The 27,963-nt window shown below is 44.1% G+C and overlaps 1 protein-coding gene and 1 pseudogene across 1 annotated transcript in view; one reads left to right on the top strand and one right to left on the bottom strand.

Moving 5' to 3' along the window:
• NAV3 (neuron navigator 3) overlaps positions 1 to 27,963 on the top strand; it is an 890,338-nt gene that overhangs the window by 103,371 nt on the left and 759,004 nt on the right. The window lies entirely within an intron of this gene.
• On the bottom strand, positions 20,482 to 21,111 carry LOC149865871 (mortality factor 4-like protein 1 pseudogene; annotated as a pseudogene).

The following is a 27,963-nucleotide window of genomic DNA, read 5'->3' on the forward strand; positions in this document are numbered from 1 at the left end:
TGATAACTGGAGCCCCTCAGAGATTCAAGTGACTTCTGTGAGAATTATACAACGTGATTCTACTGGCAACAGAACAGACTGCTACCAATAGGGCCCTTTCTGTGAGTCGTCTGAGGACCATGGTTATGCTGTCTGATCACTGGTCTTCTAAAAGAACTGTAAAAATCACATTTTAAACTGTCTTTTTTTATACAACATACTGGGTCTGTATACTGAGTTTCTTCAGGGGAAGGAATGTGGCCCACTGATAAGCAAATTATATTGTGAGCCAGCTAGGACACTATTCCTGTTCACAGCCTTGGTGGCTGCTTATTAATGAAAAGGTTCAGAAGACCAAACTGACCAACCTCAGTTAACTTGTTGCTAATGATGATTTAAAAACGTGTTCAAACAGCAGCATAGGCTTACATTATAGTTTCTCGGGTTGGAAGGGACCTGAGCAGATCATCTAGTCCGACCCCCTGCCATGGCAGGAAAGAATACTGGGGTCAAACGACCCCAGCAAGGTGTTCATCTAACCTCCTCTTAAACACCCCCAGGGTAGGAGCCTGTACCACTTCTCTTGGAAGTTGGTTCCAGACCCTAGCTGCCCTGACAGTGAAGTAGCGCCTCCTGATATCTAACCTAAACCTACCCTCTGCCAGCTTGTGACTGTTATTCCTGGTCACTCCTGGTGGTGCTCGGGTGGAACAGTGACTCCCCCAGTGCCTGCTGATCCCCCCGACTAGTTTATAACAGGCCACAAGATCCCCCCTCAGCCTTCTCTTTTGGTGGCTGAACAGGTTCAGGTCCCGTAGCCTCTCCTCATAGGGCCTGCCCTATTGTCTCCTGATCATACGAGTGGCCCTCCTCTGCACCCTCTCCATGCTGTTGACATCCCTTTTGAAGTGTGGTGCCCAGAACTGGACGCAGTCCTCCAACTGTGGCCTGACCAGTGCCACATAGAGGGGGAGGATCACCTTTTTGGACCTGCTCGAGATGCATCTGTGGATGCATGACAAGGTGCGGTTGGCCTTCCTGACTGCCTCCCCACACTGCCGGCCCATGTACATCTTGGAGTCAATGATGACCCCCAGATCCTTTTCCGCCTCCCTGCTGATGAGAGGGGAGTTCCCTAACCTGTAGGTATGGTGTCGGTTGTTCCTCCCGAGGTGCATCACCTTGCACTTGTCAGTGTTGAAACCCATCCTATTCTTGTCCGCCTTTTTCCCCTGTAACCTGTCTAGGTCTGATTGTAGCCTGTTGCTTCCTTCCAGTGTGCCCACGTCCCCCCACATCTTAGTGTCATCAGCAAATTTGAACAGGGTGCTTTTTACCCCCTCGTCCAAATCCCTGATGAAGATGTTGAATAGTGCGGGCCCGAGGACCGAGCCCTACGGAACCCCACTGCCCACGTCCTTCCAGGTTGAGAAGGACCCATCTACTACCACCCTCTGGGTGCAGTCCTCCAGCCAGTTGGCGACCCATTTGACTGTGTGGGTGTCTACACCACAGCCCCCCAGTTTCTTAATGAGAATGGGGTGAGAGACCATGTCGAAAGCCTTCCGGAAGTCCAGGAAGACTATATCCACTGCTACCCCTGCATCTAATGATCTGGTGACCTGATCGTAAAAGGCCACCAGGACCTGCCACTGATGAACCGGTGTTGGTTGCCCCAAGCATGCAGTCCCCTGCTGGTCCCTCCTGGATGTGTGCCAGCATAGTTTTCTTGAACAGCTTGCCTAGGATCGAGGTAAGATCTATAGTTTCCCGGGTCCTTCTTCCTGCCTTTTTTGAAGATGGGGACCACGTTGGCCCTCTTCCAGTCCTCCGGTACCTCACCAGAGCACCACGAGTGCTCGTAAAGCCGTGCCACGGGACTTGCAATGACCTGGGCCAGTTCCTTTAGAACTCTAGGGTGGAGATCATCTGGACTGGCTGACTTGAATACGTCCAACCCCTCCAGAAGCTCCCTAACTAAATCCTCGCTAACCCTTGGCCCAGGTGTGCCTCCCCCGGGGCCTGAGGGGGGCCCAGCAGGGAGGTGGCTGTTCTGGTCCCTACTTAGGAAGATGGAGGCAAAGAGATTGTTAAACATGTTAGCTTTGCCTTCTGGTGTGACGACCAAGTTTCCCATCGTGTCCTGGAAGGGCCCCACATTACCCGGGACCTATCCTTGAATCTGATGCGGTGACTACACAGAAGGAGCAAGCCCAGTGCAGCTGTCTAATATCTCAGTATTTATCTACTCATTTCAAACAAATGAACTGTTAAAGTATTTCATGCAATATTGGAACCTTACATTTCTTCTATTTCCACATCCTGTTTAAACAGGAATCTAAGAGTTTGGCCAAATCTGATACTTTACATGCATATAAAACAACAATGGACTCGTCTGCAAGTATGGACACATCCTTAGATATTTTACAAAGTACAATTAAGACTCTTTAACCTGAGCTTTCCAGAAGTATGAGAATGTTGTTCACAGCTTAGCATAAGAAAAGTCCATATATAGAATGAAATGTTAATGAACACATACATATTAATCAGAATAAAGGATATGTAGCACAAATGGACTGGTAGTCTTTGACAAGATCTTTCTGTATGCGCCCCAGTTTCCAGATCTACAAAGTGGAACCAAAAGATGCTCCTCAAATGAATTGTTGTCTGTTTGTGTTCTCTTGCATAGTAATATAGTATCATTCTTTAATGAATGGTTCTGGATCTCCAGTAAAGTGCATCTTTGCCACTGTTAACATCATTATTTCTCACCCACTTCTTTCAGTATGTTACCTATTTATTGTGCCTTGTCTCCATTTGGACTGTAATCTCTGGCGCAATGCTAGCTCCTTAATCTGATTGGCATTTAACACCTTTGTTATAAAAATAATAAATAGTACTTTTCCCCTTGAGATTAGAATAGCTAGTGCATTATTGGTAGTATAGAGGCAGGGTGGATTTGCAGGGCAGAGTAACCAACATAGATACATATATAGCACAAGTTTAACTGTAAAAGCACTCCAAGAGAAATTTTAGTTTAATTCACATAGCTGGAGTAAAATAAAATATGGAACTCCTTGGTAATTATTACTGATTGGAAATATGTAGTGACAGTGCTTAGTATTAAATGTTTATTTAGGATTTTGCAATGGAGAAGAAATATCGTTCTAAGCAAACTTTAAAATGACCATTGAGTTCGTATAGGAAGATGTCTAATCTATATTTTATTAGGGAAGAAAAATAAAGGGGATTGTGGTTGATGTAATTCCCAGTTTGAAACATGCAGGTATAATGTGCTGATGCTGTTGCTTTTTATACACTTTGATTTCCTTGTCTGTGTCTCAGTTCAACCACTAAATACAGTCTGCAGATGTGTCTTATCATTCTTGGATCAGCTTTTATCATAAAAGAGCCCTCAACACAAAGATTATAATTTATTATGGCCTATGAAAATGCCAGCACTGACACTATCACTGTAGTTCTGTCCCAAAGAAGTTGTACACATTCAGGAATTTGACCCTTTTGTTTCTAGTTACAATAGTCCAAGAGTTTTCAGCATGCCAGTGGAGAGTAACTTGCTTTTAGAAACTCCATTCATCAGTTTCTCATGTTGCACTGTCTGCCACAAGCATAACCTGGGCATTGAGGGTTGGGGACATGGTGCATGAGGGTGACAAGCCAGGAGTCTGTAAGCTGAGAGTCATAAACTGGAAGTCCAGAAGCTAAGGGCTGAGGTAGAGGATTCAGGCTGGGTAAGGATTCAGGCAGGAGCTAGACAGAAAAAATGGGGTACCAGCAGTCATGGCACAGAACAGGAATCTGGAGCTCTGGGGCTACACAGAGGAGAACTTCTCTTATTGCAAGCCCACAGCAGTGCAGTCACACCCAAGAACTGTAGTAGGAGTCAGCTGACTTATTTCAATTAAAAAGGCCGTGGGCCTAGCAGGAGTCAGTTGAAGGCAGTCTACAGCTGGCAGCCAGCAGCCAGTCCCATCCAAGTCATCAGAGCCAGCTAGGGCTTGTGTGAGAAGGGAAGGGATCGGTTCCTGACACTGTACATAGCAACAGTCCAAGAAAGCATGTTTCTCCCATGGTATGAGAGTTCATAATCAACCTGTAATATTTTTAATTATCTTGTCCCTGTCATATAATAGGAATATTATTTGTGGCATTATGCCAAGCAGCAGCTTTTATGATTATCACGTATCTCAGCTATTTTTCAATGTTGTGTCATTTGTCTTGAATGGTTTATCTGAATGAATAACTGAGGAGCCATATTAATCTGTCAAGAACATCCAGGACAAGATTATTAAACAATTAAGTCCCTCTAGGTCATGTTTTGTTGGGGCATTATTATAAGCAGCAGGTGTTTTGGAGGTATAAAGCTATAGTGATGACTTTTTTTACACCAAAATCTAAAATCCACATACTTGGATAAATATCATATGATTGGCAAATCCTGTTAATTGTGTTTAAAGACCTTCATTGTTTTCCACAACCAGCTATACACAAGAGTAATTAACTAGAAACCCTCCAGACTGGATCCTGCAGTCCTTCCTCAGTTCTGTTGTTATCACTGCAGAATTTTACTGAATAAAGATTGCAGGACTGAGACTTTAAACTTAAGAAAAAAAGGAACTGAAGTCAAAGGGAATTTTGTCATTGACTTCATTAGGAGTAGAATACAACCTTTTGCTAGTTGAATGATGGTGAAGCTGAATGCTTTATAATATATAACAGAGCTATTAGTTACTTCTGCTGCCTTTATGTATATATTCATGAATCTCCCTTTCTGCTTACTGTCCTTCAAAGCTTTTCTGGGGAAAAGAACTTGAATAGAGTTGGCTATACCCAGTTTTTGCAGTATATTCCCCTTTCTGACATGCAAAACATTTGTTAACTTAAAAGTATGACAGGTGATTTTAAAATAATTTTTCAAAGAGGTTGAAGTGAGGCGGTTGTAATGTGAATCTGAGTTAAAAGTCCATTATTCGAAAATACTCAAGGTTCAGACATCATTAGTTGCCCTAGACATAAAATGAACAATTTCTATCTTGAGATCTATATATATCATTCATTATTAAAGCTAATAATTGCTTTAATTATTCAAAGCATTCTGATGGATTGATTTGTCTGTGGCTTTGAGATTTGAATTGAGCTCTATTTTAAAATCATTTAGAGAAATGTAATATAAATTTCTGCTCTTCATATTCTATTTAGTTTTGAAAACATTATTTTCCCCTGACAAGAGTGTAGTAGTATCTTTTCTTAACTTGCTAATAACAAATCATATTCTAAGACATAAAATAAGACAGAATTAACATGAATGATTATGAAGAACTTAACGATTCATGTTAATAGAAATATAGATTTTTCACGTTTTACATTGAAGTATTGCATACTATTAAAAGATAGTTAATGAAAGATTGTATGACATTAAATTAGCTTTCACATTTACCACTTCCAAAAAATAACATTAAAGTAACTTGACAACCATAATAAATTTAGCATGCGGAAAAATAGGATTTTTTTAGATGCATGATTTTTCTTCACTTGTATATCCCAGGGTGGGTCTCCATGAGATGTTAGCTGCCTAATTGGCTCCACATTAAACATCTCAGCATCTACATGTGGGGCCCTATTAGGCTGCAGTAAACTAATAATCTCCATTGCAGGATAGTATTTGTAAGTACTCTGCTACTCTGGAGTTCTTTAGTGTGCAGAAATGTATGTGTAGATGTTGATGGGGTATCTGGTCATGAGGGTGCATCAGTGTCGGGGCTGCCTGCTAGCTATCTCCATACTGGAGTACCGTCTTGCCCCAGCCAGCCTCTCCATAGCATGTTGAGCTGGGTCGGAGTAGCCCTATGCTGGCATGCTGACACGCCCCTCCCCCCCCACCAGCCAGGGCTGTTCCACTCTAGCTCAACATGCTGTGGTCACAAGTGCATGTTCATATGGCATGCCCAAGAACACTAAAACTGAGTTTATTGCTGAACCGTTATTGCATGTATACATGTGCCCTCTGTCGCCTATTCTATTACCAGACACCAGAACTCAATAATTTGTTTTCTTTTAACTAATACACTGCTTTTGTCCTATATCTAAATGCTGTAATGGTAACAAGTATCAAAGATATTAGGAATTGAGCTGGATAGAAATAATAATGACTGTTTTGTTTAATTTATTTATTTTATTGAGTATCCTACAAGAGCAGTATTTGCAGACTAAGAAATGGTAACCTGGTCTAGAAAGCTGATCTGGTGGGTGTGGGACTCCTCTGCCTATGTGGAACATCACTGACTTTCCTAATGATTTTGTTCAGACGTAAATTATCCACCATAGGAATCAAACTGCAGATTTATAGCCCAGAGCATAAATATATCAGTCCATTGAAGGTATTTTACTTTTCCACAGAAAAAATTCTGGGCTCCCTCCTACAACACTCACACAAGTAATGCCATTGACTTAATTTAATTGCTTGGTATATGGGCTAGGGACAGATTTGAAAGCCAGGGTCTGAACTGATTCAACCTTGCAGGTTAGTCTAAGCATGGTTTGCCTGGCTAGGCTCCAGCTGCCGCTGCTCTGTGCTGGGGCCAGTGGCTGAATAAGCCCCCTCCGACTGGGAGGGAGCTGGCCTCAGCACAGAACAGCGGTGGCTGGAGCCTGGCCTGGCAAACCATGCTCCAGTGCCAGTGGCTGAATAAGCCCCTTCCTGCTGAGCACAGAATGGTGGGGCCTGCGCCTGGCCCCACCCAGCAGCTGGAGCAGCCACCGGTGAGTAGTTGTGATGGGCGGGAATGGGTCACGGCTTCTTGGAGAACAAGCCTCTTCCCAGTGGGGCCTGCGCTGTGAAGTGCTGTAGGGGACTTGCAGGGCTCTGGCCGTCTTGGGACCCAGGCGCTCCTGTGTGCAGCCAGCTGCAGCTCTGCCAGCCCTGCAAGACAGACCCTCACTGGGAAGGGGCTCGCGTTCCCCTGCAGTATGACAGGGGCTCCTGCCCTCAATAAGGGCCTTGCCACCTCCCACTGCAATGGCAGGGAGGAGGCACAGCTGGGCAGGGATGGGGTTATTCCTCCTCCCTCCGGTCTCTGGCAGAGGGGACAGCCAGGGGCCTATTCTGAGCAGTGAGTGAGGGGGGAGTGCTGGGCAGACCCCGCTCCGGTCCCTACTGGCGGTGCAGGGAGGGGGAATTAAACCCGTCTCTGGCCAGACCTCTGCCCCTGCCTGCTCTTGCTCGGGCTAGGGAGCTGAGGGGCAGGGCCAGCTTGGCTGGGCTGGAGCAGAGAGCCCCACCCAGCCCAGAGAGCGTGCAGGGATGCTGGGGGTCTCTGATTCAACTCAGATCAGCAAAGGGTCTGGGACAGACAGTGCATAAACTGGTTTGAGTCAAATTAGTTAAGTCTGATATTACATTCAACCAGGTTTATCTCAAACTAGTTTCAGTCATTTTGAAAGCGGTTTATGTGCACTGAACATCTGTTCTGTTGCAGGTTTAAACGAGTTTCTGATCACTTAAACCAGTTTATGTATAATGTATAAATTGTAAATAAACCAAAGCATTGCTTAGAATAATGCTTGCTAGATAATTTTATTGTTTAGCATTTCTCATAGGCTTCACAATAACTACAGTTATTTTATAGCTTTATTAAACAGGCTTAAAGAAGAAAGCAGCATAGTTCAATCCCCATAAACTTAGGTGAGTAGGTAAAAGCTAAAAAACAAAATCCATCTTGGAGACTCATGTTCTGTTTTTATTAGAAATTATTACTTGTAAAAAGTGTGTTTGTTTTAAGAGGTGTTGTGGAGCTTGTATAGTGGGCACTCTGGGAGATATTGAATGAAGAACATGACAGAATTAAATCTCGTGAAAATGTGATGTATCATATAAATAAAACAAGCAGAACAGTTTTACAGATTGGCAACCCCCAGCATGCTTACCAATTAGTGGTACATGGAGACATGTTCTCTGGCACACCAGGAGGCGTGTGAGGAAATTGTTTAATTTTTTTTTTAAACTTGCTGCTCTGGGCTCTCCAGAGCAACCACAGCTCCCAGCACCATGGCAAGCACCAGGGGCAGAGTCAGAACACAGGCAGGAATGCTTCTTGTGTCCTTCTGACTTCCCTCGCCTCCCACCCCCGGGCCCAGGCACGGGCCCAGGCAGACCGACGCCCTATCCCACCTGGGTGGGGGCAGCAGCAGAGTGCCAGGACCAGGCACTCAGGGCATGGTCTGGGCAACGTGGGGAGAAGCAGGCATGGGGGAGGCACTGCAGGCAGGCAAGCAGGGGCTGGGTGGGGGCTGCCCCAGGGTTTTGCAGGCTTGGGTCACAGCTGGTTGGTGGATTGGCGGGGGGCACCCAGCAACACCTGAAGTGGGGCCCAGTCCAACTCATGAACTTTGTAAGGAATGGGGTGCAGCCACCCTACCCACAAGGGGACACCATCTGGCCAGGGCAGGACACTGGGTTCAGGAAGCTTCCAGCTCAGTCTTCTTGCATGCTGGGCACAGTGCAAGCAGAGTAGAGCCACACCTGGTGCAAGGCCTCAACTGTGGGAGCCCCCCCCAGACCCCAGAAACAGCCACCACAGCTGTCTTGGCCTGCCCAGTCCCAGGTCTTGCCCACCTGCAGCTCCCCTCCAGGCCCAGGGTAGGGGCAGGCACTGTGCAGGGCCATTGCACTGCATGCTACCAGCCAACTTGGTTCTGAGTGCCATTTGCAGAAGCTGTTCCCAGGGTCTGGGGGCTCCTGTAGCCAGGCCTTTGCACTGGGGCCGGCTCGGTCCCTCTCAGGCTGTGCCCGCCATGCAGGGAGGTCAGACCTGGAGCTGGGAGTCCCCTCAGTACAGCGTCCTGCCCTGGCCAGATGGCATCCCCTCACAGGTAGGGCAGCTGCGCCCTGTCCCCGTGGAGCTGTGCTGGCTAAGCTGGACCCCACCTCGTGTTACTGCGTGTCCCACCCACCTGCCGTGGTCCAAGTCTTCAGAGCCCTGGGGCAGCCCCTTGCTTCCCTCCGGGCCCTGCTCTCCTTTGGTTGCTGCCTTCCCATGGGGCTGGCTGAGCTTGCCTGCTCACAGCGCCTCCCCCTGCACCTGCTTCTCCCCATGCTGCTCCTGCGTCCTGGGTGGGACGGGGCGTCCACCTCTCCTAGCCCCAGATGCACCCTCCCCTCTCAGCCATGGACTCAGTCGCCCCTGCTCTGGGACCTTTGGGAAGGCCTGAACACCTTGGCCTTGGTGGCTGCTGTTGGGGTGTCGCTGCCTTCCTCTGCCAGACACTGCCATGGACCAGTGGGCCTGAGCTGCAGCCGGTAGTGTAGTTTTTCCTTTCTCTCCTCTTTTTCTCTCCTTTCTCCTTTTCTTTTTTCTTTCAATTTTTTATCTCCTCTCTTCTTTTTGTTTTTTTTTCCTTTTTTCTTTTCTTTTTTCCCTCTTTCTCTCTGTCTCCTTCCTTTTTCTGTTTTTTCTCTCCTTTTTTCTACTCCTTTTTCTCTCTCCTTCTCTTTCTTTCTCTCTTTCTTTTTTTTTTGTTCTCTTCTTTTTAATTTCCCTCCCCCCTTTTTCCTCTTTCTCTTCCTTTCTTTTGTCCTCTCTCTCTCATTGTAACATGCTTAACAAGAACAAAGGTAGTATATGAAGCTTTATTTATTGTCACCAGGTTTAAATTTTTTAGAAAACCTGGTATTTACCATTTTAAGAAGAAACATTTATTATTATTAACTATATTAATGTGCAGTGCATCCTGCCGTGTACTGCTCCCCACTCCAGTTTTGTTTTTCTGGCATGTTGGTACTCTGGCACCTTACAAAATAGACGTTGCAGTTTTTTCAGCACTTCAGCCAAAGACATTGCCTACCCCTGGGTTAAATCATATTAACATGAAACTCTAGTTTATTGTTCTATGACTTGGACCTTAGCTGATTCAGGGACCTTTGTGAATAGCCAATATTGTATTCTATTGAACTGAAAACCATGGAACGTGTTGAGCAACATTAAATAGAGGCAGTTTTATTAGCATTGTGTATCATGTGTTCATGAAAATTTCACTTTTTATATTATAGTAATATTTCACTTCTTCTTTCTTAGAATCACAAGGAAAGATAGAAAGAAGTAGATTTATCCTCAAAGACCCTGTGGTGTACTAAGTGTAGCTGGAATCCCAACTCTTCTCATGGTCTGGTGACTTAACTACAAGGTCCTGTTTTTCTTGTTAATGATGCTGTTATTCATAAAAGTGCCAAGTTTGTGTATATATTTCTAGGTGAGAGATCACTGAGCCAAGTGGAGTTAACATAAGCATTTCATTAGCTGGGGTAGAGGGATTGTATGGAGCTGGAGAAAGTTACTGGAGAATATTTTTAATTTGTGATAAATGACTTAATTACAGTAGGTTACACATCTATAAAGGGGTGTAGGTTGTAGCTGTGGTGATCTGAGGATATAGGCAGACAAAGTTCTTTGGGTAAATCTGATATCTTTCATTAGACCAACTAAATAGTTGGAAATTCTTTTCTTGGCAAGCTTTCAGGTTTAAAAACCCATCATCAGGCTGGGGAAGCATCTGCAATTACTGTGTGAGCACACACCAAATGCAGATGCTTCCTCAGCTTGACAATGGGTTTTTAAACCCTAAAGCTTGCTATGAAAATTATTTTCCAACTATTCAGTTGGTCAAATAAAAGTCTGTAAAGGAACTCCAATACTATGGAGATGTGCATAGTATCAAACAAAATTGAGTTTTTGTAATATATAATTGTAAAATTTGTGGTCGGCTATTTTGCTATTCTTGTATTGCTATATTATGAAAGTGACCTTTACTGTTAAGAATTCTCTCATAAGCCAACTCAAGGGGGCTTTTAAATGTCATGTTTCTTTTCTTTCTTTTTAAAATCCTTGTAGTTTTTGCTAGTCTCTTGGCTTTTTTATGTCTAATTTGTAAGGAGAGGCTTAGAGAAAATGAAAAAGATACACTTAGTTGGAGAGCGGGAATAAAAACGTATAGAATTGATCTCAGGGGTAATAAGTTGCCATTTCATACTGTCACTTTTCAATTCAGAACTACATTGTAAATTGTCAAATGTTTCACAAAGTAAAAGCCTCTATATAAGTTTAATCTGTTTTTTTTAATGACAGAACTGAGATTTTCTCTTTACTGAATTTCATTTCTATTAGTAGACCTAAGACAGTAGTGGACTGCTCTGTTTTGCCTTAGATGTAATCAACAGAATCATTAACGGATTTATAGTTGCAGGGCAAATTTCTATCCAGTGTCAAAAACCAAGGTTCTATATGTGTATTTGATTGCAGAATTTGAGGTATAACAACAGGCTTAATGTTGTCAAAACTTGTATTATTGCTGCTTCTGTGTGAGCTGAAAAAACCTATCTTCACTTTAAGAATGCAGGTTGAGTTTGCAGAACTGGCAGTTGGCAAAATAAACACCTTTCTAATTGTCTTTTTATCTGTATGAAGTACACTGATCTGGAAATCACTGAAATGCATCAAGAACATGGAACTACAGAAGTAACACTGCTTAATGTAGTACTTGGGACTTGAGTGGGTTTTGGAGCACATTTTAAAACATCTTTGCTTATGCAATCAGGGTGGCATAGAAAATTTGTCTGGTAGTTTTTTAAATTAAAAAAATATAGATGGTAGGGTTAGAAGTAGCAAAATAGTAATGCAACGTGGTGTATTCACCACAGGTGAAAAAAATACTATGGATTAACATGCATACCTGTTTTTCATATATTTTTAATTTAGTCTTTCAAAAGTTTTTAATTTCCTGTTTTACTGACCTCTTATACTAATATACTGATCATCCTGTTTTTTCATGAAAATAAAGGCCAAATTAATTAATTACTTTTTTTTTATATTCAATCTTTCTGGGTAGGGGGTAAATCATCCTTTTTCCTTTCTGTCTTGTGTCCCAAAGGTCCATTGCAATATCATTTGAGTTGGGTGCATTGTGGCGGAATTAAATGGACACAGAATATAGGATTAAATAGGCTATTTGCATCTTGCAGCATCTAGCATTGTTATATCCAAAGTTTATGCCACTAAAATCCAGTTAGGGATATTCTGATCCTAAAACCAGACAAGGTAACAGACCAAAGGCATAGCCAATCCTATGTTGCTGCTGGTAATTGTGTTAATATGGTATACTAATGTAAGAAATTTATTATCAGATAAAATCTCTCCATATTTGGAACCAAATTGCTATATGTGTAAGGGTCCTAATGAACTCTATCTGTCAGGCTGTGGGTTTAAACTTGAAGTCTCACCTTGTCTGGTATGATTGCTCATCCTGGTCTGCCTCCTCCTCAGAAGAGCACTGTGGTGGACATGGGTGGTCACAGCCCTCCAGCTGGGATCCACCACATGCCTACACTCTGCCACTGGAGAGGCTAGCCGAGGTCATCTGCTCCTCACCCCTTTCAATATAAACCCCTGACCCTTAAGATGAAGTGTGCAGGCAACGAGATTCAACACTATATATAGGCTGCTGCACTCTTGGCTTGTGCTGCTACTGGTTTCCTGACGGACTCTGGATATCCGTCCAGGCTTGCCCACAGACCCTAAGTTTGGCCTGACCCTTTTGATACTTGACCCAATTCTGGTTTTATATCCCTGGTATCTGGTTGGGCTAGCCTTTTGACTCCACACTTTACCTGATCCTCTAGTGAAAAAATATCACAAGGACCACTAAGGAAAGCCTGGATCAGAGCACCACGGAAAGGTTTGTTGGGTAGGGGAAGGGAAGAGTCATATCAGGCTGTGGCCCTGAACCTGGGGCCTCAGCCTGCTTGGCACAGACATTCATCTTGGTCTACTACCTCCTCAGCAGAGCCCTCAGGCAGACAAAAGTGGCCACAACCCTCCAGCTGGGGCTCACCCACTCCCTGCCACCAGAGTGGCCAACCAGGGTTAGCTAACCCCTTACCCTTTCCAATATAAGTGTTTCACCTGAAAGAGAAAGTGTCCAGGCAGAGCCGTCCTTAGGGCTGTGCGGGTCCTGGGGGCGGGGGAGGAAAGAGTGGCGAGTGACTGGAGCTGGCAGGGGGTTTGGGAGCCTCAGTGCATGGCGGCCATGGTGGGACCTGTACAGCACTGTCCGCTCTGACTTGGCATGCTTCCCTTTAGACCTTGGCTGCTTCTCCTGACCCTGAGAACCATCAGACCAGGCTACCTATGACCCAGCATGACACTACCTGCCTCATGGCATATAGTCTTTATAAATATGACTACTTAATATGATGCTGATACTTATGGCAGGGGTCCTGTGTATCTGGATCTTTCACCTTTACATGTTCCTTCAAGTGTTAATAAGGTATTTGTGAATTTGGAATTCAGTCAGCAGTGACCAGGGAAGCTAAAGCTGCTGGAAAGAAGTGTGAGGGATGAGGGGCATAGAACAGAATCCCTGCTAGTGATTGTGAAAACCCCGTAAAGGAAAAAAAAGTACACCTGAGGGTGGTGGTATTTTTCTGTGGTGCCTTCAGCCCACACAGCCCAAGCCTACTATAGCCCCAGGATTCCAGAACAACCCTGGGTATGTTGGAGTTACTTGATTCATAGATGTTAGGGTTGGAAGGGACCTTAGTAGGTCATTGAATCCAACCCCCTGCCCTGGGCAGGAAAGAGTGCTGGGGTCAGATGACCCCAGGAGATGCTTGTCAAGTCTCTTCTTGAAGACCCCCAAGGAATGGGAGAGCTCCACCTGGAACTACCTTGTTAGGGATAGGAGTGTGATTCCATCTTTCACAGTTGCCATTGTGGATGCCACTGACCTTTCAAAGGTCCTGGGGATCCACTATCTTTTGGGGAGTGAGGGAAGGATCCAGGTTGAGATGACCAGAGAAGTTAATTTCCTTGTTTTCATTGCAGTACCATAGAAATCTAAAACACATGCGTGACAAGGTGCAGAGAAGTGGAGAGAGAAACACAAATTCCCCATGTCCCTTTTTGATTCCTCTGTTTGATATTTAAAAAAGTCAACTCAATCTTGTCTGATTTCTAACATTCAAACGCCCTTTTGAACTAGAATCGGAAATGGTTTCATTCATTCCTTATGGGCCTTTTGATTACAGCAAAAGCACAAGTGTGAAACTTGATATTTCTATTATAGATCACCAAAAGGTCACCTGTCCAAAAATTTACAAGAAATTATATTGCTTCCTTCTGTAATAGCTTAAAGTTGGGAGTGACACTTTCAGATTGGAGAAATTAGGTTCTTCTGGGTCACCGGTTCTGTTTGATGAATTTGGGCCAACAAATTTGAGCAAGATAAGTGAGCGTATGTGGCTGGTGTCATCTACAATCAACCAAAGGGTGGAGGTCACAAAAGTGTGTTAAGTTCCCTGTTCAACTATGTAGAACATGTTTCTTAGTTTAAAAGTTGTCCCTTGAGTATAAATAATCCATCACTAATTGATATCCTCCTAAACATTTTGTTTTCATAAATGAAAAAAAAGGATGATATAAAAAGTTACTGGTTGTATATGTGAAGCTTGACTATAACGTAGTTATAGACCTTTGGAAAGATGCTATGATAAAATTTCTAAATTTGAAGGAATGGAAAGTGGGAAATAATTAAAGTCAAATCATGGTCTCAGTTGCACTGTGAGCTCTCATTAACTTTAAAATAACTAGGATAATTTTTATGGTGTTGATTTACACTAGAATTTGCTCTTCTGTTTTCCCTGTGTAACTAGCAGGAAGCTATTTCAGGTTTGCATTTTGCTACCTGGGGTCTCATGGTATGTGTTTGGTGCATCTTATTAGTGATACTTGTCAATGTGCAATTTCTGAAACTTATAGTAGTATTTTTTTCTGCTGCATTTCTACCTTTGACAGGTAATAGATACTGACATTCTGTGACTCAGGTGATGTAGATAAATCTGCACATGAGAATCTGTTATGTGTTGTATGCTCTATCTGTGCTAAGAACTTTAAAATCAATACGTCCTTTCATTGATTGCTGGCAGGTGCATATCTCTGAGTTGGTGTGGGAACCAAGAATAGTATTGGGTAGATTTAATTCAGTACTTTGCAAAAATGAGCAAAGATTCAAATGTAATTAGAAAGAAATCATTGGAGATTTAGAGTTTGATTTCTGAAGCTCCTATAACTTGACAGCTGATTGATAACTCAGTACTGGAACTCTGTTTTACTGTAATTGGATGCAGGTGGATGGCGTTTTCTCCTGGAATGAAAAGAGATAGCAATATACAAACTTTCCTGAAGGGTAGCAGATTTTTATCTAAAACATTTCACATTAGTGAGAAAAAAAAGCTCAGTTCTGTAAAACTATGTTAGGAAAAACCTAATAATTTTAGCAAAAAGTTAACCATTAAAATGATCATATAAATAGAGAATTAAGGCTCACTGCATTTACAAACTTCCATGTTGAAACTCTGGACTAAGGATAAAATAGGCAGGTTTTTTTTCCCAATTGTCTTGGTTACCTTAACCACTTAAGCCTCAACTGTATCCTTGCTTGCTCCATAGGAGTTTTGGGAAATCAGATTTTTTGGTTTTATTTTCAGTTAATTAGGAAAAAATGCCTTGGGGCAAGTGAAACATTTCACCCTAATTTGCTCCATTTGAAACGCTTTATTAAAAACAAAGGAAATTTGGGTGCCTACACGCACACTCTGATGTATTCTAACTAAAATGTGTCAGGGCAGACTCCATTAACTGAATCTGCTGGAGCCTTCTAATTAGAATGCATGCCTCACTGTCATGTGTATTCAGTGTCCATTCAAAATGGTGGTGGGGGCACTTTAAAATTTTGTCAAATGAGCTTTAGTTAAAGCACCCCAGTGGCCATTTTGAAGCGTGGGATGCTGAATACACATGACCCTGTGGCATTTTAATTACAGCGACTGTCCAGGAGCTGCTCTAATTAAACCCCCTGCCTCCACACGCTCCACCCCAGAGCATGTGTGTAGACACTCAAGGGGCCAGATTCCTAAGGGCATAAAGTGCAATATATAACCCTGAAGAGTAGCTCAGTGATTGTGCTCCTACCCTTGATATGAGAGACCAAGATTCATAATCACATTTCTTCCTGATTTGGAACAGGGATTTGAAATGATCTTCTACCCCCTTAAACATGGGGCCAGAAAGTATATTCTGAGGCAGATCTCAGTTTCTCCTCTTGAAGTGGTTCTATTTTTAAAATGAACCCCCCCCCCCCAAAAAAAAAACAAAAAAAAAACTTAAATACCCACTAGGACAAAGTGTATGAGAATGGACTTGGTGGTTTGGGTACTCCCCTGGGAGCGAGGAATGTTGCTGCACTGAATAATCAGGTAGAGAAAAGATTTGAACTGGAGTCTTCTATATGCCAAGTTAGTGCTGTAATGATTGGGTTGGCAGGGCACATTTTCCTCCACAGTTTTGCAAATGGCTGCTGGGTGTCTTTATGAATCTATCCTGGGTAATTGAAATATTTTGCTTTGGAAATGCCATGAAAAGCTTTTCAACATTTTTATTATTTTTAATGTTTATGTTATCCAAAAGCATTTGCATTCAGGGACTTCCATTTATAGGTGTGACCCAAACAAACAGATTTTTTAAAATTCTCATAAAATCCATTTCTTGTAAAGACCAGAGCTCAGATTCAGTGGCATAAAGGGCCTGCATCATGGAGGAGAGAACTGGGAATAAAAATGCCAAAGTCTCAAAAAATCTCTGGCATTTGTTTTAAGATCATTCAGTAATGTATTAGCTAATAATGCAATAAATGTTTATAAGGTTAATGTAATGTTTTGTAACAATATAATGAATTAAGAGAAGGATTGGTGATTATCCCAGTATTTTAACATCCCAGTATTTTAACAATTTTCAGACCTCTTTATAGCTATATATAAATAGAAATGTAGTAGATTTGTTATCTTTTCGGACATTGGTTATGGAACTGTAAAATGGAAAAAATAATTAAGTTGTCATCTAGTTAACTCGCAGATGACTGGTTACATCACTTATACTTTAGGCTCTAAACTACAGTATTCCTAAGAAAGAGTAACTAGATTCCTTGGGCATCTTTATATGCGCTCTGGGGCTGAGGGGGAGGAGCACTTTAATTAGAGCAGCTCTCAGGAGGAGGGATGTGAATTCAGCTTTAAAATGGTGGTAGGGGTATTTTAACTAAAGCTCGTTTAATGAGCTTTAATTAACGTGCCCCCTGCCGCCATTTTGAAGCATGGGGAGGCTGACTACAAGAGACGCCAAGACTGCTGGAGCCTGGTAATTAGTATGCTTCAATAGACTCAATTGAGTCTGCTCCAACATGTTATAATTGCAGTGTGTTGGAGCAAATGTCCCACAAATCTACAGGCACCCCTTGTGTTAAAGTGGGAGAATAAGCCTATGCTTATGTGGAAATTACCATTTACCTGACATCCTCATTATTGTGAGCAACTGTGCAGGCAAATAAAGTTGGAATTCTCTCTGTTCTACTTTTTTCTGTTTTTAAATATGAACTTTTTAAGAAGAGCTTATCTGTACCATCAGTCTATCTTTCAAATTTGACAAAACTATCTTCAGGATGTAGTTCAAGGCATACTTGATGTCATCCCCAAAGACAGTGTGTTGTGTATCATTAGGTATGACATAAGCTTGTTATAATTGGCATATCGGAGAGAGAACCTCTCAGGCTGTTGACAGACAAAACCTTCCCCCCCCCCCCAATAGTGCTGGAAGAAGCAGCATGGTAATTCAACCTGGCTCCCCACTGTATGTCTAGATTGGGCTCTTCAGCAGGGCTTTTTGGTGCTTTTATCTAAAGATGATTAAATCAGCTATTAGATGAGCACCAAAAAGCCTGTCTGAATCACCTGACCTATACAGATGTTGGGCAAGCTGAATCAAACTAACATGATACCTCTTCTAGGAATGCACTGTTTGGTGCAGGGGCACAGTGAGCTGAAAATGCTGTTTTGTTTTGTTTTTTTCACATCTGTAAGCAGCCACAATTGCTAAATAAGTCTCTTATCATGGAAGAACTACCTAGGCTTCAGCCACACAGTTTTGGGTCAGACACAGTATGATATTTACTATTTTATAAATTACTGTAGCTTTGAACCCACACCTTTAGTTGTTGGTCATTTGTACTCCCTGGGTATATCTACACATGCACTTTACTAAGGAGCTGACTGATTAGCTCTGCAGTAAAGTGTCACCATTTACATGTGCTCCTGTAAATTAATTAACTCTGCTACAGGATAGTACTGTCTGGGACAAGTACTATCCTGTAGCACAGTGGTTATGGGCACTGAAATGCACATGTAGATGGTGACTGGGTCTGGCTGGGGCATGAGGGTGCTACAGCACGGGGGATAGTCCCACACTGTAGCACCATTGTGCTTCAGCCAGCCCCTCTGCAGCACACTGAGCTGGGGTGGAGCAGGCCCGAGATGGCAGGCTAACCCCCTGGACCCTTCTGTCAGTTGGGTTTGCTCGGCCTCTGTTCAACAGGCTGTGGTCCCAGGTGCACATGTAAACACTGCACCCAGGAACAATAAACTCTGGCACGAACTGTTCCAGAGTTTATTGCTATATGCTAATTGCACATATAGATGCACCCCTTTTCATATAATAAAAAGCAACTTCCCAGAAGGTTAAGATTACCTTTTTCTCCACTGAAAGGTGTCCTGGAGTTGGTAAACCAAGCTCACGGTGTCACGGTTGGCGGCCGGGTGGCGGCGGATTGGAACGAACAGGTGGGATTAGCGGCGATGGAGTCTGAGGCACAGAAGCGTATGGTTTCAAGCAAGGATTGATTTATTTACTCACGCTTCGAAGTGGAGGCACAATTCTTTCTTCAGCTACAGTTATGAATAAACAGGAACGAAAACAAACAACAGAAGGGGTCTGCTGGCCCATGGGGTTCTGGAGTGAGCCCTTGCTATCTAACCCCGGAGGGCTAGGGGTGGCTGCCCACTCCTTAAGTCCCAGGGCTGGTCAACAGCTCATGTAGAGGTAAACAAACAACAGTACAAAACTGTAACACGTCAGGATGAGGAATGAAGTCGTGACGCCAGTCCAGTAATACGATCGGGTGGTCATGGAAGAAGCCGAGGTTGAATGCCAGGTGAGCCGATAACCAAAGAAGCTGAGATCGAAGTTATAGGGATGATTCGGATCGGTGGTTGTTGATCGGTGCCAATGTTCAGAAGTCAAAAAATTGGTATAGCAATAACAGTAACGAGAACGATGTGAAACGCCGAACGAGGGAGGAGACCAATAGGCCAGGAGGCCTAGCTGAGGAGCAGTCCCTGTAGCAACAGCCTCTGCTTTTGGCTCGAGCGGGTTTCCCCCCACAGCGTGAGACAGTCTCCGTAACGCACTGCGTCCGGTCTCCCCCGAAGGAGGGGCTCACTAGTCTTTTATACAAATTTAGTGGCCAATCAAAATGCTCTCCGCAGAGAAATTTCTAGTCCGATTACCTCATGTCAGGTTCCTTCTGAGCATGCGCTCAGTCAGAAGGTGACACAGTCTGAGCATGTGCCTGTGGGGAAAGTAGGTCAGTAATGACTGACAGGCCCGCAGGTCACCCAGGGGGCACGTACTGGGTGAGCTTCGGAACTTTCCACTCACAGAGTCAAATGCGCATGTCAGTTCTGGCACTTCTGTGTTGTCAGCATACACTTAAGATTTTACCGTGACATGCCCCCTTGCTGTCAACACAGAAGTCATACCATCCAAATTATAATTCCTCCTTCTCAGCATTTTCACAGTGCCAAATTTTTGTCATACGTGGGAATGGTGGAGTACATATAAGCGGATAATTTGGCAACTTTCTGCGTCAAGATTTTAAAAATACAACTTACGATAAGAACAACAACTATGAACACAAACAAAAATGATAACAAGGGTGTCAGCAGGTTCAATAGCCATGAGGATGCATTCCAACTTAATCCTGAAAAGATATACAATTGGAGGATTCAGACTACACGCAATGGTTACTGCGGCCATGACTCAAGGATTTAAGGATGACAATAATGACTGATAAAATAAACAGGAACACAAAGACAAGTACGACAAATATAAAATTGGCAAGATGCACAGAAATACAGATATGCATGGGTACAGTCACACTTCCCACACCTTGCTGTCCCGTCTCGTCATCCCCAGTGTCATTAGCCCACAATGAGAGCAGGTGCAGAACAGTATTTCTTGAGTGATCGAGTTCTGAAACCAGCCCGATTAGGTGTCCAAACAGAGTAATAACTATGTACACAGTCACTATGTTTGTGGTTAACATTCTTTCGTCGCGGATTCGCAGGTGCAGGGGTGCAGTGCTCTTCGGTGATTCTGGAATTTGGATGGTCGCTCAGCAAGGTCTGATAACGCCCTACTCTCAATGGCTTGGTGATTCTGCAAAATAAAACAAAATGGGACAGAACAACTTCCTAACAAAATTATTTACATTATAAATCTAAGGGCCTATTTCACAGTGGTTGCCGTAGAACACCTCGCCAACATAGTGTTATACTGCTTTTCGATGGTATTCAGACGAGGTTACTTCATAGTCACTGGCGCTAAACAGCGTTGACGAATTCTTCTCTAAATACTTTAAGAAATCATGCAGGTACTTCAATAGTAAAGTCAAGCTCTTCTCATCCAGGGGTGTATAAGCAAGCATAGCCCCAATCTTCACAAAGAGTCGTAGCAGATGAGGTGCGCCGTAGACCTGGGACATGGGAGCGTCCGGATGCTCTAAGATTTCAGCATACTGGGGCCTCTCAAAGCTGTACAGCAGTTGAGTTCCCAGTATTACATTGAAGTACTCCTTAATCCCAGCAGCAACTTCATCAACAGCATGTTCTCGGTTATCAGTGTTTCCTCGCGATTTTTCGTAGTTTGCATGATCTTCTAGAATGGAATCAACATTCTTTTTGGCAGGAAGATAAAAGAGTTGTCTTTGCCTTGCAATCAAATCGCAGTCATCAACAAGCCACGGTTTCAGCTTTTCTGGAATTTTAACCTTTACTTTAACCCCCTTCATAAATGTTTCTTCCCTTTTAATTGTGGGGTCTACTCGAGCCCTTTTCTTCTTAGGAGTCCTCCATTTGTTCTTTTCTGTTTTCATATAATACCAAGGCTTGGTTGGTGCCATCTCAGCCTTCTCTCGGGTCTGTTGTCATCTCCACTCGAGAGTAAATAGCGTCTTCTGTCGCCTTTGGTGGGTCGTAACAGTGGAGCAGGGCGTTGCACCTTCTCTTGGTCGACGTTTGATTATCACACGTGACCTAGAAAACAAACAATACATGCACAGCTTTTATTCTTAAGTCTTTGCAACATGCAGTTCTTGTTAAATTCCCTCAGCTCCTTAATTTCCTCTTCCAGGACTTCGTTTTTCTTCTACAGGTCCTTTATAGTATCCTGGGCTCTCGTTAGTTGTGGATGTAGCTTCTGTTTCTCGGTTTCCATTTTTTGGTTCTTTGTCTTTGGTTCTACTTCCACGTCGTATCGAGACTGATGCCCCCTTCGACTACGAGCTTCTTTTCAGGGAACTGATCGTTCGATGGCATTCATATGAGTTCCTGTCTCTAGTAGAAACTTTGTAGGCATTACGTTACTCGGTTCATTGGGGTCTTGAACTTCAATCGATGCGTACGGTCGTGGATCGTCGTCGAAAATTTTTGTGTTGTTCGCTGCTACGATAGCACTCGGTCTTGGACAGCCTATTTTCTTAACTCTAACTCCTTCCTGCACTCCTTCAGTCAAAACAGTTTTGGTTACTTCAGGTTTTGTTTCTGATTCGTTTGGCTTCGCTTTGTTTCATTTTGATTCGTTCCGTACGGTTAATTCAAGTTTCGTGTCTCGTTCGTTACGCTTCGGGCTTCGTTTTTTGTTTTGCTTCGTTTTGATTTTTCTTGACTTGGTTCATATCGCTTTGTTTTGGTTCATTCGGGTTCATTTCGCTTAGGTTCGGTACGTGTTGATTCGGTTCGCTTTGGTTCGTTTAGTTTTGGTTCGTAAGTCGTCAGTTCGCGTCGTTTCAGTTCGAGGTCCGTTTTCCGTTTATAACTTAGCTTTTCAGGATCATTACAGCCGCCGGTCACCGGACTCACGCCGATGGTGGTCACTTGTTTTTTGGCGTGGCTCGGTATTCTTGGAACCCTAGGGTCTTTGCTAGGTCCCTTTGGCCGTCATCCCCTAACAGTCGTATGTTTTCCTTTGGCAGACCTGACTTTGCAATCAAGAACCCAAACATGGCTCTTTCCATTGGTGATCTTTGGGGCAGTGAGTATTTGGCCTGAGAAGATCAATTCCTCTCCTGAGGTGGTGAATACTTAGCTTGGTTACGGTTGGATTTTGGAGAGTTATGTACTGATTGTTTCTCATATCCCTTGTTCGTTGGTCTCGAGTATAAGACTTTGGCGGCTTCATACTCATCGTCAGAGACAAGGCACACGTTCTTCGATGGCTTTGTCTTCATTGCCCCTTGTAATTGATCCAACTGGCCCAGGGTGTGAATAACAGGGCCATTAATGGAAGCGCTTAATAATAATCGGGCGGTAATACTCTGATTCCCTCCATAGATTTCTGTGGCCGCGTCTACGGCTTCAGCTAAACAAGGTACGTCCTCAGGGGTGGTGGTATACCGGTGCAGCCTTGCTCCTTGCACCTGGGCAGGTGTCAAATTTAAAGCCTGATGCGCGGGATTCCACAGCACATAGGATGCTCCGATGACTGCATATACTAGTGATGTTGCAGTAGCACGACTCCCTGCTCCCTCGTGCCAGGTATGGACCATATGTAACAGGGCCTTTGCTGCTAACACTGGCACCGGAATTGACCAGTGGTAATTAGCTAAAATGGGGACCGGGTCAAGCACTTTAGCCCTACTCCATGCAGAACTTCCTACTAGAAGTAGCGCTTCTTCCTGATTAATAGTTTCGCTCCTGGCTTCTGTTACCAATCGTCCCAACCATGCGATAGGTGTTTCATTGCTACGGATTGATGTGTCTTCTTAGCTCGCTCATTTCAGAGCGGGTTCTGGATCTTGTGGTTACAGTAATTCTTGTTCCTCCCTGAGGATCAGTTACGAGCTTTTGTACGGCTATTGGATACGCAGTTACCACTTCTTCGTCGTCATTCGATTGTGTACCAGGTTCAGCTGACATAGCACTTGTAGGTTTGGTTATGGTTACTTTTGGTGGTTGTTGTATTGTATTGATTACCCGATTGCTTACAGTTTTGCTGCTGGAGTACATAGCAGTGTGTGCATCTGGATCCTGGCTTGTGGTTACATTCATTCCTTTTGGTGTTACTTCGTTGCAATGATCATACACTATTCCGCTTGCTTGGTTAGCATTGTGGTTACAATTCTCCCATACATCCTCTCGGTGGCGCTGATCGACGTATGGGGCGGTGACATAAGCGCAACAGGTGGCGTTGTTCCGGGAGGCAGGTTCCAGGTGGGTGGAACCTTGACGGGAGGTGGGCTTGGAATGGGCGGAGCTACGAGTGACGTCTCCACAGGAGGACGGCTTTTGGCGGGCGGGGCGGACAGTGACATAGGTTCAGGGGTTGGCGCATTCTCGGATCGGCCAGCGCCATTTTGTAATGGCCGTTCAGCCAAATTTTTTGCCGTGGCTTCAGTAGCGGCCTTCAGTTGGTTCCCTGATTCACAAACTCCCCCAATAATAAAACATATTCCTGGAATAATACCTTTATTATACAGCCCTTCTTCCATTTACGGAGGCCTGTCCACTTGGCCCTTTTTCCGTCCCGCTCCAGGGCCTCATGGAGCTGTGTTATTAATTCATGGCCCCTCGATCCGGCGGGGAGGCCCGGATACTGGAACCAATATGGAAGGGGTTCCTTCCCGCTCTCCGTTATGTATTTAATACACCGAGCCAACTCCTGTGCCGGGCTGAGGCTTGCCGTGGCCGGAGATTTTGCATGGGCCGGGGATACGGTCCCGCTCTCCTCCCTCGGGTGATAAATGGCCCGGGAGTCTCGTAATACACAGCCCAGGGCTCCCAGACTGAGCCGGACAGCCCTCTCTCTTCCGCTTATCCCATCAAGAGACGGGTAGCTGTGAACTGCGGCTGAGGCCTGGGTTGCGGCCTGGTGGAATGCCACATGGTTCCATAGGTCCTCCGGGTTGGTGTTCAGACAGACCCCGCTGTGCCATGGGCAGCTCTCGATCAATTCAGACTCACATATGCCTCCCTTTGATCCTGTTCATGACGCCATGTCCCGGAGTTGGTAAACCAAGCTCATGGTGTCATGGTTGGCGGCCAGGTGGTGGCAGATTGAAACGAACAGGTGGGATTAGCGGCGATGGAGTCTGAGGCACAGAAGCTTATGGTTTCAAGCAAAGGATGGATTTATTTACTCACGTTTTGAAGCGGAGGCACAATTCTTTCTTCAGTTACAGTTACGAATAAACAGGAACAAAAACAACAGACTGGGTTCTGGAGTGGGCCCTTGCTATTTAACCCCGGAGGGCTAGGGGCGGCTGCCCACTTCTTAAGTCCCAGGGCTGGTCAACAGCTCATGTAGAGGTAAATGAACAACAGAACAGTTCTGGCACTTCTGTGTTGTCAGCATACACTTAAGATTTTACCGTGAGAAAAGGTAGTGTACAAATTGGGGAAAATTCAAGTTTTTCTTCTGTGTGCTACCCTCACCTCGAACCTGGAAGAACATGACAGAGATAGTAATTTAATTTCACTTCAGTTCTTTGCCAAGGATACAGATTAATGCCACTTTCAGTAATGGTTTTAGTGCCACAAGGCTTTATTGGGAATTGGATGGAGAGCACCATTTTTAGTTAGGTAGTTCATCAAAAATATGGCAGTTGGTACAACATTTGAAATGCTGCCTGCCTGTTGTGGATTTGAACCTACAAGCAAAATGTTGCATGCATTGTATAAATGAATTCTAAATTATGTTTAATGTGGAAAATTAATTAACAATTCCAAAATAGAATTAATCTATCTATAGCCTTCATAAAAAGCATAATATACATTTTTTCATATGGATTGAAACTGTATCTTTGCCAACACTAAAATAGTGATGCCTACATTTTAATGAGTAAGTGGCATCTAGAATGTGTGTGGAAGAAATAAAACTCATTGTTCATCAGTGCATATTAGGTATTGGTTTAGTAGGGAACCATTAGGTTCAAAACTTAAAAGTACACATTGGCTAGGGACAGACATTAAAAAAGCCCAAGCCTGAACTGATTCAGTCTTTGCAGCTTAGTTTAACCTGCAGAGCTTGAACTGAGTTGCAGGTGGACAGACATTCACTTTTGATTCAGGAAATGCAGGCACATGCCTGCAGTGGCTCAGGCTAGAAATTGGAGGGCACTAGAGTAAGCCTTCCCTTCCATAGTACTGAGCTGAGGGGACTGTGACCAGGCCCTGGGAGGACACTATGATTAGGGTTTAAGCCCCCATCCTGACTTACACAGTCCCCAGCCTGGAGGGGGAGGGGGAAGCAGCCCTTGCCAGGCTTTCCTGGCTCACTGCTGAAGGAGTGGCTAGCAGTCTGAGGCAGGGGGGATGGGGGGAAGGAGGACTGCTTGTGTGGAGTGCATGCATTTGTTGATGATACTGAGGTTTTCAGTCTCCGTCCTGCTTCTTCATGTTGTCTGCAGCAAATTGACAGGCACTCACGGGTCCCATGCCTTGCAGACTAGGTTATTTCTCACACCTTTCTCTGTCCTCTCTTGAACACTGACAGGTCGCAGCCTTTGAAGCAAGCAAGTCAGCAGGGAGCTTAGCAGCCCATCAAGAAAACAAAGCCTCTCTTATTAGCTTAAACTCTTATTAAACAGCATTTTTCAAGGAAGGAATGGAGAGACTTTACCAGGTGACCTGCTGATTAGTTCCAAATGCCCTAAGCAGATACTGTCCAGTCTTTCATTGTCCTATGTGCCTTTTGTCCTGCTCCAGTGAAACTGGAGACATAGACACTGGTTAGCATTAGCTAGAATGGGGGTGGTGTGGCCAGATGCTGGCTGGGGTCTGTGCCTCGGGGGTCTGTGCTGTGGGAGAGGGGGATCCCTGCTTGAGCAGTGAGTGAGGGGTGGTTTGGGCAGGGGGGAAGAAGCCAGGCAGTGTTGTCTCCCCACTGCAGTCCTCCACCCCCTTCTCAGCCAGTTCAAATTCTGGCAAGGGAGGAGAGGGGTGGGGCCTGCCCTGCTCTCTGGACCAGACAGCCCAGCCCAGGGCTGCAAAGGATGCTGGGATGCTGGGGGACTCTGATTTCACTTAAACCAGGAAGGGGTCTGGAACAGAAGTTCTATAAACTGTTTTGATGCAAATCAGTTAAGTTTGATACCGCATTCAACCAGGTTTATCTTAAACCAGTTTTGGCCATTTTGAAATTTGTTTATGTGTACTGAACTTATGTTCTCGTATAGGTTCAAACTAGTTTCGAATCACTTAAACTGGTTTATGTGTAACTTCTGTCCCTAGCTAGGGGTCATTCTCTGGGTACAATTCACCTCAGTCCCTACCACACAAGGCTTTTGCAGCAGTTACCCACTGCTTAAGTACAATAAGCTTTTACAGGCTTTCAGTACAAAAGTGGCTTTTACGCACTGAGTGCAAGTACAGCAGTTTCAGTAGACCACTCCTTACACTAGGGGTGGGCAAAGTCTGGCCCATAGGCTGTATCCAGCTGGCAGTGGACTCTGTTTCCCAGCCGCCTCTGGTCCTGAGCTGGGGCAGAGCTGCAAGCCATTGCCTGCACACCCCTGCCTGAAGCGTGCAGGCTGCAGATCATGCAGCCCTAGCCCTAGCCCTAGCCCTAGCCCTGATCAAGCTGCCCCTGCTGCAAGATCTCAGTAGCTGTGGACCAGCCCCCTGCCCTGCCATGCACCCTGCTAGTGCAGCTGGGGCCGGTCTCCATGGCAACCCCAGCCGCTATCACAGCACAGTTGCGACCAGAGTCTCCATGGAGACCAGCCCAAGTTATGAGGGCAGGGGCTGCTGGGAAATGGAATCCGGCTGCCGGTTGGATCTGCCTATTTGCCCACCCCTGCTTTATACCTTAATGTGCATGCAGGGATTGGACACAGTTTAATGCTAAGAGAGGAGTTTGCTTCTCAAATTTTTGCTCTCTCCTTCCCTACTAATGTTGACCTTCAGTCATGAGAAAAGCCTGTAATAATACAGCACTACAGGAAGGATAATGTTTACGCTGTTTTTTCTTAACAAGGTTAATTCACAGCTGTTCAGCTTTTTAAAATCACATTTTATATGTAACACTATTCTAGAGTTTACTATCCATTTTTATTCTCTTTACTCTGAAGTAGGTTTGTATAGTGGAGCCAAAGCTAGTGTAAACTGCTAATTTGCCAGCCTTTTAGTTAGTCAAGATCTGCTATAAATAGCATTTTACAGGCAATTTTTGTGAAAGCCTTTCACTTGCATTTGCTATCTTCATTCTTTATTGTATCTTCCTTTACTGCTGTCTGAGCAGCTAGTTAATTTCTTCAGCAGTAGAACACCAAGGTTTTACAAATTAAAGAAATATTGGTTAAAAGCATCCTGTGGTTTGCTTTCAAATTATGTGGGGATTTGTCATAAGCCTGTTGATTACATTGATATTCTGGCAGCACAGTACAATTAAAATTGAACATACGAATTGCATATGAAGGAGAACTGAGCCTGCATCCTTTTACAGGAGTTAGATATTGGTTTTATTAAAAGTGTATATATTTTTGACAGCCCCTCTAATCATGATTTGTAAGATCAGCAGTATAACTAGTTATGCTTGCGATAAACATTGGCATTCAGATTGACATTAAGGGTTATTAGAATCCAACATTTTGAGTACTGTCTGTGCATATTGTTTACTTTTGATATATGAAATGCATGCCAAAAGGGTGTAAAAGCAGTTCTGAAATCATAGCTATTCTTTATTTATGGTTGCACCTGATTAGTCAAACCACCAACCCAGCATCTGTCTTTGCATTCAGTTCTGCCTTGGCTCAGCG

The sequence above is a fragment of the Crocodylus siamensis genome, chromosome 4 (genome assembly GCF_052110815.1).
Source record: "Crocodylus siamensis isolate JL-2025a chromosome 4, ASM5211081v1, whole genome shotgun sequence".
Lineage (NCBI taxonomy): Eukaryota > Metazoa > Chordata > Crocodylia > Crocodylidae > Crocodylus > Crocodylus siamensis.